The sequence below is a fragment of the Corvus hawaiiensis genome, chromosome 1, assembly GCF_020740725.1.
Source record: "Corvus hawaiiensis isolate bCorHaw1 chromosome 1, bCorHaw1.pri.cur, whole genome shotgun sequence".
NCBI lineage: Eukaryota > Metazoa > Chordata > Aves > Passeriformes > Corvidae > Corvus > Corvus hawaiiensis.
Genome location: NC_063213.1, coordinates 85,488,499 through 85,497,677, shown reverse-complemented (window position 1 = coordinate 85,497,677; position 9,179 = coordinate 85,488,499). Strand labels below are relative to the sequence as shown.

The following is a 9,179-nucleotide window of genomic DNA, read 5'->3' as shown; positions in this document are numbered from 1 at the left end:
TATATTTGGCTCAGAATTTTTTAAGATATGATTATTTTTCAAGTTGGAATAATAACTTGGGGTGCATATTTTGGGGTGCTAAATTTGGGTAGGAAAAAGAAGCAGGGCTATGGAAAATCAGGATGCAAAGGGGAAAATGCCCCTCTGATGCCTCCAGAAGAGGTCTCATTAACTTCTTTTGTTTTATCCAAATCTGCAAAAAAGTTTCCTTTTTGTACAAAATATCACTAGTCTTATCAACACCTCAACATCTGAGCAACTAAAATTAAAATCAGCTAAGCTTCAGTTCTATTTGCCCTCATGGAACTGCTACTCAGCTCAATTTGATACAAACAAAATTGACGCTGCCTTTTTATGAGGGCACAACTGAAACTCTGTACCTCCAACTCCCCTTTACCTGTAACACAGATTCACAAAACACCAAAACTACAGCAAAATGCAATTTCCTTCTTAAGAGCAGCCTATGAAAGAAGAAGAGAATTTGATTACAGGAGACAAAGAGATGAGGTGTCAGTTCTCATTTTGAAATGAGCTATCAAGAGGCACCACTTAAGGAGAGAGATCGAATAAGCATATTTCAGTTCTAGCAGGTTTACTCCCTGCAGTGTCACTAAACAATAATTATAATGCATTGTTAGTGATCCAGGGAGGGCCTGCATAAATAGAAAAAACCCACAATTTAAGAGGGGCAGGAGCTAACGCCTCCTTCAGCTACTGTAATTTGTATTAGTAGAGGGCTTCCTAACTTGTGTGCTATGTAGCTCAGACACCTGAAAATTAAACACTGCACAAACAGGATTAGATCATGTCAGGTTTAATTTGCAAATGCCCTGTCTTTGCTTTGCGTTATATTTACCATTAAGAAAGAATCATATTATAGATTGGTTTTCTTTTGCCACCTCACAGTACAGCTTTTTTATAGTGACAGATGTGCCATTCTGGCAAGCTGCAAACATGGCTCAGCACTTTCATCACTAAGACCCGTTTCAGGAGGTTTATAACATAGCTTGGGATTATTTTTTCTGTGTAAAGGAGTCTGTCTCAAAGTGGAAGGAAAAAACCCAAAACAAAAGGAGACAAACTTTTTTTTTTCCAAGCTGTCAGAACTACATGGGATAGAACAGAGTGGATGGTAGCTTTCCCTGAAATATTTCAGAACATGTCTTTGTTTCCACTACTGTCATGAAATCAAAGCTGTCTGATCAGGAAGACACACTCCACCAGTAGTTTTCTCTTGAATTCATGCACTGGACTTCTGTACTTGTTATAGGCTAAACATTAATTTGTATAAAAATGTGATCCTTGTCAGTAGCAAGTAACTCAACAACTAGGTTAGAAAGCCAGGTTTCTTTCCCCTTCCTCCTTTTTGCTGAGAACCATACCTCTTCCATCTATAATTTATGGGAAAACACAATAATTGATTCATGCTTGGAATTATCTTTCATTAAACATGCATAACTTTTTATAGTGAAAAAGAGATGAGAATTTCTTCAGTGTAGTACTGTAAGACAGGACATTTTTGTGCCCATTCAAGCATCTACTTTTGATTTATATGTTTCATTTTGTGCTTTTGAACAGTCACATGCACTTCAAATTGCATCACTTTGCTATGGTACCTTTCTGTTTTCCTGTTATGCACAGAAAAAGCAATCCAAGTGTTAGGATTACTCATGCTTAGAAATAACTTACGTGACTAAGCAACAGGTGAACAGAGTAATGTAAGCTCCATCAGAAAACAGTCTTCTAGCTAAAAGTCTTTGGAACAATTAGAGTATTACAGTTAATTATATGGAATATTCAAATTTTGAAGCCAAAAATTAGATTAAGATTGCCTGGAAAATAAAAATAATAAAATTACTGAAATCTATTAAAATAATTATGTCAATGAGGGAAGAGAGAGTAAAACCCTGAGCAACTTGGTCTGATCTCACAGCTGTCCCTGCTTTGAACAAGTTGTATTAGAGGTTTTCTATAGTTCTATGGAGAAAGGTGCCATCACTTACAGTACCAACCAGAGTTTCACTTAGACAACCCAGAAGGTATGGAATCAAAAATTACAAACTAAATATACAACAGAGAGAAGAAGTTATTCCAGCAGAACCGCATTTGATCGTCACAGAAATAAAAATCACGCCATAATACAACTTGTGCCAGTTAAAATCACCGGGGAGAAACCTCTGTGGCTACACAGTTGCTCTGCACTGAAATCTTGGCACAACTGATATCAGAGTTGAGAGAATAATAATAGTGAAGTTGATGGGCAAATCTAGAAGACACAGTGCACTGGATAAATTCCAATGTAATATAGCCTTTAGCAAGAAGAAAGGAGAAATGTCAGAGAAAGACAGATATATTTGAAAACTAACCTTCAGTTTTGTAGAAATGTTTTTGGCAATGATGTTCATTTTCAGATAGTTCAGACAAGTTCTTATTTAAAAACAAACACAAGACTTCCTTAGAGAAATGGCAAGGTACTTTTATTGGTATTTTTCAAAATACTTTGTATTCTTTTACATAAAGTGGCAACAATAATGGATCTTTATCTGAAAAGCCCAAATAACCACTGTGCAACCACATATATTGCTAGAACAATCTTTTTTTTGCCTAACCAGAAAGATGTGTCCCTCTTCCCAAACATACACTCAAAATAAGACAAAATTTCTGAGAAGACAGCACTTCTGTCCACTTTTCCACACTGAGCTCCAGACAGTACTTTTCAGAGGACCACAAATAAACTGCTGTGTATTTAGGCATTCACAGCTTGATGTCAGTTGAATTCTATTAAAAATTATTTTCGTTTTCTTCTTGAAGTTCTGGGATGTTTGCAGTTTCTTATGCCGACCTGGTGGCTTGTCTTCAATAGATTTTTATCACATTAACTCATAGTGAATTTTTCTACAAAAATATGGCATAAACAATATTGTTTCAGCATTACAAAAATAACCAGGATTTTATTTGAATACATTTAAATATTTGAAGCATGACCATTGCTGTTTTCAAAGCATTTTCTAAAAATTACTTGTAACTGAACAAAGATAAAAGATCGAAGAGCATCATGGCATCTGAGTCTTGATTTCTTTCTTTAGTCTCAAGACTAGAAGAAAATCTCAGTAACATTATAGTCTTTTATATAACGCTTACAAATGATGTTCAGCATGAATTTTTCCACTTTTCCCTTACTCTTTTTGCTTTGAGACTCTCATCAAATGCACAGATCTGCTTTATTTTGAGAACTAAAACAAAAGTGATATAACTATAAAACTTTCATGCATATATTTCCACTTTATAGGATGGAACTTTCCATCTTAAGATATTTCAGTTCAGCATTTGTGAGATTGTTTTTAATTCCCTTTTTTATTCAGTTGTTTGTTTGGACCTATTCCCCTTGATATGGAAAACAAACTGTTTAAGTAGGGAGAACAGTGTCAGTCTGGTATTCAGACTGATTTCCTTGCTCTGTTTAAAACACGGGACAGCCATCTCCTTAAGCATTGCCTCATTCCAGTCTTACATCATTTATGGGTAAGTTATTGCCAAACCAGCAGATGTGCAGTGGAGTGGCAACTGAGAACAGGGGCACAGGGATGCTTCTGAATAGGCATCTCCTTGCTCTTGAGGAGAGGAAGAAAGTGGGACTCTGTTGATTGCTATCAGTGAATTTGATGTCTTTGCTTTCTGTCCTTGTCTCTGTGATGACACTCAACTACAGTTTGAGCTACTCAAATCCACTGACACTGCAGTACATTTAAAACAAGTTCTGCTGAAGCATGATGCTGTATTTCTACCAAAAAACAGTATTAAATCTACACTTCTGCATGTGCTTAAACTTTTATTTATGTGGATATGTTGAGACCAGTAGGCAAATAAATGAAAAAACAGACTAATTTTGAGGCAATTATAAGAATGTTTTCTCACCTATAATTCTGGGGCAATTAACTAAACCATAAGTGTGTCATTATTTGATTGAATAAAAATTATCCAATTTGATAAATCTGAGAAAAATTTGAAGCAATTTGTGACCATTTTGGAAAAAAAAAAAGCAAGAAATATGCGATAACTAACACAATAATAAAGAATTCATGTCAAGCCAAACTATTTACTTCTTTTGCAGACAGTGGAGAAACCATAAATCTCAACTAAAGCTTTTGAAACTGCCCCCAGGTGGCTTTCTGAAAAAATAATTTGGTTGATGAAATTTCTAGATTATGGGAATAAAACGTCACAAAGCAGCTGAAGTGTAAGACAGGCCAGGCAAATGGGCTGAGGCAGAAGTACAGAGGGAGAGGCATGGAGGGAGCCTTCTGCTTCATTCAGAATCAGAATGGCTTCAAGCACTGAGGCTTTGTTTCAGGCCAGATATGAAGCTCTTTGTTTGCACAACCAAAACAGAACTGAAAAAATAATCAGAAGAAGGCAAAGTATTGCCACCAGTATTTTTGAAAGACAAAATAAATATACAAGTCATTATAGTCCTGAAGCATTCAAACTACAGGAAATAAAAAAGAGAAAACTTTTGAAAATTACCATCCCTATCACAAATATAATAATCCATCATAAAGCAAATGCACAACACTTTTCCATAAAATTGTTCAGAAAAAGGGAAAATAACATTAAACTAGTAGGAGAAATTCAATACAAATAAAAATAAGTACTTTATACAACAGGCAGTGACCTTCTGGAACTTTATGCCACAGGAGACTGAGGAGGTACCTGTCAGCTGCACTTTCAAAGGAGGATGAGAGAAATATATGGATCCACAACCAGATAACAAAAGGACCAAACTCTTCAAGGGATTGCAGAATTAGGCATGTAAACTATAACAGGCCTGGGTGCTAGTGAAGTGCAAGGGCACAGAAAGCAGCATCTCTTTCATGAAGTGAGGCATTCATTACCTTCTCAGGGTATGTGGGAAAGGAAAAACTTATTAAGCATCCACGCCTTCCAATTACATGTTCTTACAGTAAAATCTGTAAAACATTAGAACACACACTTTTGATAACTATGTAAGCAAATTATATTAATGCAAGAGGTACAGATAATTCTTCTCTAGAACTATATGTGCTCTCAAGGTGTGTTTCAAATCTTGGGTGCAGAACCAGAAATATCTTGGGTTTTATTTCACCAAACAGGTGCTCAGGGTGACAATTTATGGTGCTTACCAGTCAGTTTAGCAAATATTTTACCAGTTCAGGATCTGGTTGTACTTTATAAGTACAATTTAGCATTGGCTTTAATCACAAGCTTGCAGGCATTATGAACAGAAGTATAGTTTTATTCTAAACTAAATCTGACACTGCAGATAGAAGGAAATTAGAGAGAAATCAACAGGTATATAGCTTGAATTTGAACACCATTTTCAGTTCACTGTCAGAAGTTCACTCAAGCATATGAAGAGGCAGGCAAAGATATTTCAGAAATGATCTTTTATTTTCTATCCCTGAAATACTGTAAAAAACACAAAGGGATTAATAAAAAATAAAGGTAAGAAGCTGCTATTAAACAGATAACAGTTTTCCAGAAGGGATGATACTCACCACTGGCATGGTAAAAGAACATTGCTGAAATAGTAACTGAGTGATGAGAAAGTTAATAGGAGGGTGACATATTTTTACAAGCTTTTCACAAGTTTTCTCTGAAGTTTACTGTTACAGTCTGCAAATTTATGAGATGTGATGAAAGACTTGTTAAAGAAGCAATTCTATCGGATAGTAGAAACATTTATGATGCAGATTCTCTTGATATCTTGAAGAGAGCTGGGGGCACTAGAGAAATATGATGTTAGTTTAGAGACTCTGGCGTGTTTCTGGCCAACCCATAACAGTTACCAGCAGCTATAACCACTGTAAAGGCAGAATTTGTTAGTGCTATAACCCATTTGTATTTAGCAAAATGAGGGAGGAGTGGCAGAGTTGATACATTCAGGATACTTAGCTCTAAGAAAATGTATAAAATAGTTTTATGCATTGCAAGAGTAACATCTTTTTGATGTGAATATATAATACTAATTAAAATCTGAAAGCATAGCAAGGAGTATCTGAAGCAGTGTGATTCTCAAATGGCTTGGCAAGTTAGGGGATGAGGCAGTTGATGAATTCATGCCATCCTTTTTCAGTGCAGGAATTCCAATATTTTTAGAGAAATTGGCCTGATGACTCAATGAATAGCACATTTCCTACTTTAGCTGGCAGTGAATATGTAACTCATTCATGTATCAGGCTCCCTAAAGTATTTTACACATATTTTATTAAAAGCCCCTTAAGAAAAAGTAAAATACCAACATCATTAGCTACTTTGCTATCGATCATGTGTCTCCACTGACTCTTAGCTCCCTAGAAGATACTTTCACCATAGATTGAGTTAGGGTAGAGGATTACTTTTTTACATTCTGAATACTGTGTGTGTTTGGATGAGCTCTCTGTCCCTTTGAAGCCCGGACTAGCCAGAGATTTACTGTTTGCAATTTTAGATACCTTAAGATTAAAACAGGGTATTGATCACCAGCTTAGCACAGGATATTTAAACAATTAACATGAGGATGCATGTTTATCAGTAACTAACCTCTCCTAAAATTTATCCTACTAATTGCAATTAGAGTCATATTTGCATTTACTAACTCCTTTCCCCTTTGCAGAATATTCTGTATGGGGTAATTTTACAGAATTAACTTATTTTAAATGGTAAAAAAAGTTTTAAAGCAAAAAGAAATATTAAAATTCCAAATCTATAATTACCACAGCAACACTGCAAACTACTTGGGTTGTCAAAAAAAAAAAGCCCAGAAGGACTATGTCATTTAAATTAAGTTCCTGGGCTACTATATGGCAAATGCAATTTTACTGCATGTAAATGTGTACCTATTCCAGAAAAGATCCAGTATCTTAATAAATCTATCTGCAAAGATTCAAGAGAGAAAATAAAAATTACACTAAATGGAAGAATGATAAGCATAATGACTTAAAAAAGGCCTCCAGCATCTCAATCAAGTATGTAATCTCTTTCATTTTCCCTGCCTACAATTCCCCATGCAGTTTCAAATGTCTGTGATATTCTTCACTTCTTCTCCTAAACACTTTCAACCAATATTTGGGAAACAGGCAATTCACACATTTCTAAGGACAGAACATCTCATGGGTGAACAAAGATTCCACCTGAAAATATTTAATTATTCATCAAGTACAGTTTTCTCCAATTTAAGAAAGAATTCAAAATGTTAACACGGATGGGAAAAATTGCAAGCATAAGGGATGCATTTTCCTCACTAATGCATTCTGAGCAAGACCTGAGAAACCTGTAGAATTTGAAGTCAGCAAAGATTTGTAGGGCAGAGCACAGCAGAGACACAGATGCCTAGGAATTTCCCACTAGACATTGAATGGCTACGCTGTTTATCATAGAGCAAAAATTCATTTCAGTCCAGTGCAACATCAAGCAGATTTATCAGAAAAGCAGTAACTTCTTGAGCTAAAATGCTAAGTAGTGGCTTCTGACACTGCCCTTAGCTTAAACCTCAATGGAAGTGATTATGGTTAGCACATTTTACCTCATGAATGTGATGGTAATTCATAAAAAACAAGGCCTTCCTCAAGTTTTTTGGTCCAAAGAGTTAAGAAGCTAGGGTAAAATTGTCAGTTTATCATATTTTGACAGGTATCACATGTAGCAGTTGCAGCTACACTCAAATCTCTCTATGAGGCTTTTTTTTTATTTAATGAGAGATGAAAAATGCAAATACTTGCTGAATGGCATTCCCATCCTTTATCATTGGTGCTTCCTTCAGCAACGTGACAGGACCTCCATTGCTCAGCGACGAGATGAAGAGTTATTTATTGAGATAAAGAGTGTGCTGGAAAATAGAATTACAGTGAAATATAACTTTAATGAACATTCATTAGGCATTTGAGAATAGATGGCATTGCTAGAACAACAAAATGTCAAAGATTTAACATCAAAAATACTGTGAAGCAGTCATAACAGAGTGCTTTTTCTACCCATGCAGTCACAGAAATGCAGAAAAAGGGAATACTTTTCAGGTGTGCAAAATAGCATCCTGTATCTGGGTCTCTTGCCCGTTGTCATTACTCACTGCTACCAGGGTGAGGACAAGCGCTTTGAAGTAGGATTGTAAATCAATTGTTAGTGTGAGAGACATGACAAGCATGGACACATAATAATTACAAGGGAAGAAATTCTGGGGAGAGCAGACCTGTATCCTGCTTAGGAAAGCTGAAAACGTTTATGTCTTCAACTCATTTGCATTGCAAGGAAACATTCTGGTAATAATGACAGAGACCTTAGTGACTTAAAGGAAGTAATAAGGTAAAATACAAGGCCCAGTGGAATTTTCTCTTTCCACATACATTTTCCCCTCAAGTTTGCTGCTTAATACGTTTGGTTATTGCTCCAAGAATCAATGATGTATAAAACTAATTCAGCTTTGCCTTGCTTCTGCCATTTGCTCCTTATAAAACATTGTATTACCACGGAAGGGGACTCTCACCTTGGCAGAACTAAATAAGTAATTTCTTCTTCTGAAAATATTTGTTCGGTTACCTAAACATTTTGCTTCCTTTCCCAGTAGACTGAATTTCTTTTACTTCCTGACTTTCATTTTGTATCAGACCAAAACCAAAGTTTTGACTGTGTGGCACTGGCAGCTCATCATTAGGAACAGTGATTTTGTGATTCAATATCATCCTCATTTTACCTATTGTCAGTACTTACTGGTCTTTTGTACAAACTGTTCTCTGTATATTTCAATAATCTATTCACACATTGCTACTAAAGAAACATGTCCATATCATATTACAACACCTTTCAAATACAGAACTATTGGCAATGCCCTACTTCAGTTCAAAAATAGATTATCAGGTGGGGAAACAAGAGGTTCTCTCTGTTTCAAGACACAAGTCTGTGCCAGGCTTCTCTTGTCACTAGGGCCATTCCATAGCTCTGCCAGTCCATATCAGCCTTCTGTGATTGTCATGCAAGGTATTTCTTTATGCTGACTCCACTTCTCTACTGTTAAGCACAGCTATGGATCACCGCCTTTGAAAACTACAGATGAGCAATGCAGTGTAAATGCCCAAGCAAATTATTTTAATTCTCTGTTTCTTGCAATATTTTCTTTGCTAGAGTTTTACTAATGCTTTATCTACATGGCTGTCCATCATCCAGGGGCA

The 9,179-nt window shown here is 35.9% G+C and overlaps 1 long non-coding RNA gene across 1 annotated transcript; it reads right to left on the bottom strand.

Moving 5' to 3' along the window:
• Positions 1-2,460: 2,460 nt before the first annotated feature.
• On the bottom strand, positions 2,461-6,633 carry LOC125335330. The gene is made up of 2 exons (XR_007207418.1): positions 4,893-6,633; positions 2,461-2,895 (listed from the first exon to the last, which is right to left on the bottom strand). It is a non-coding gene; the product is annotated as an uncharacterized LOC125335330 (long non-coding RNA).
• Positions 6,634-9,179: the final 2,546 nt, after the last annotated feature.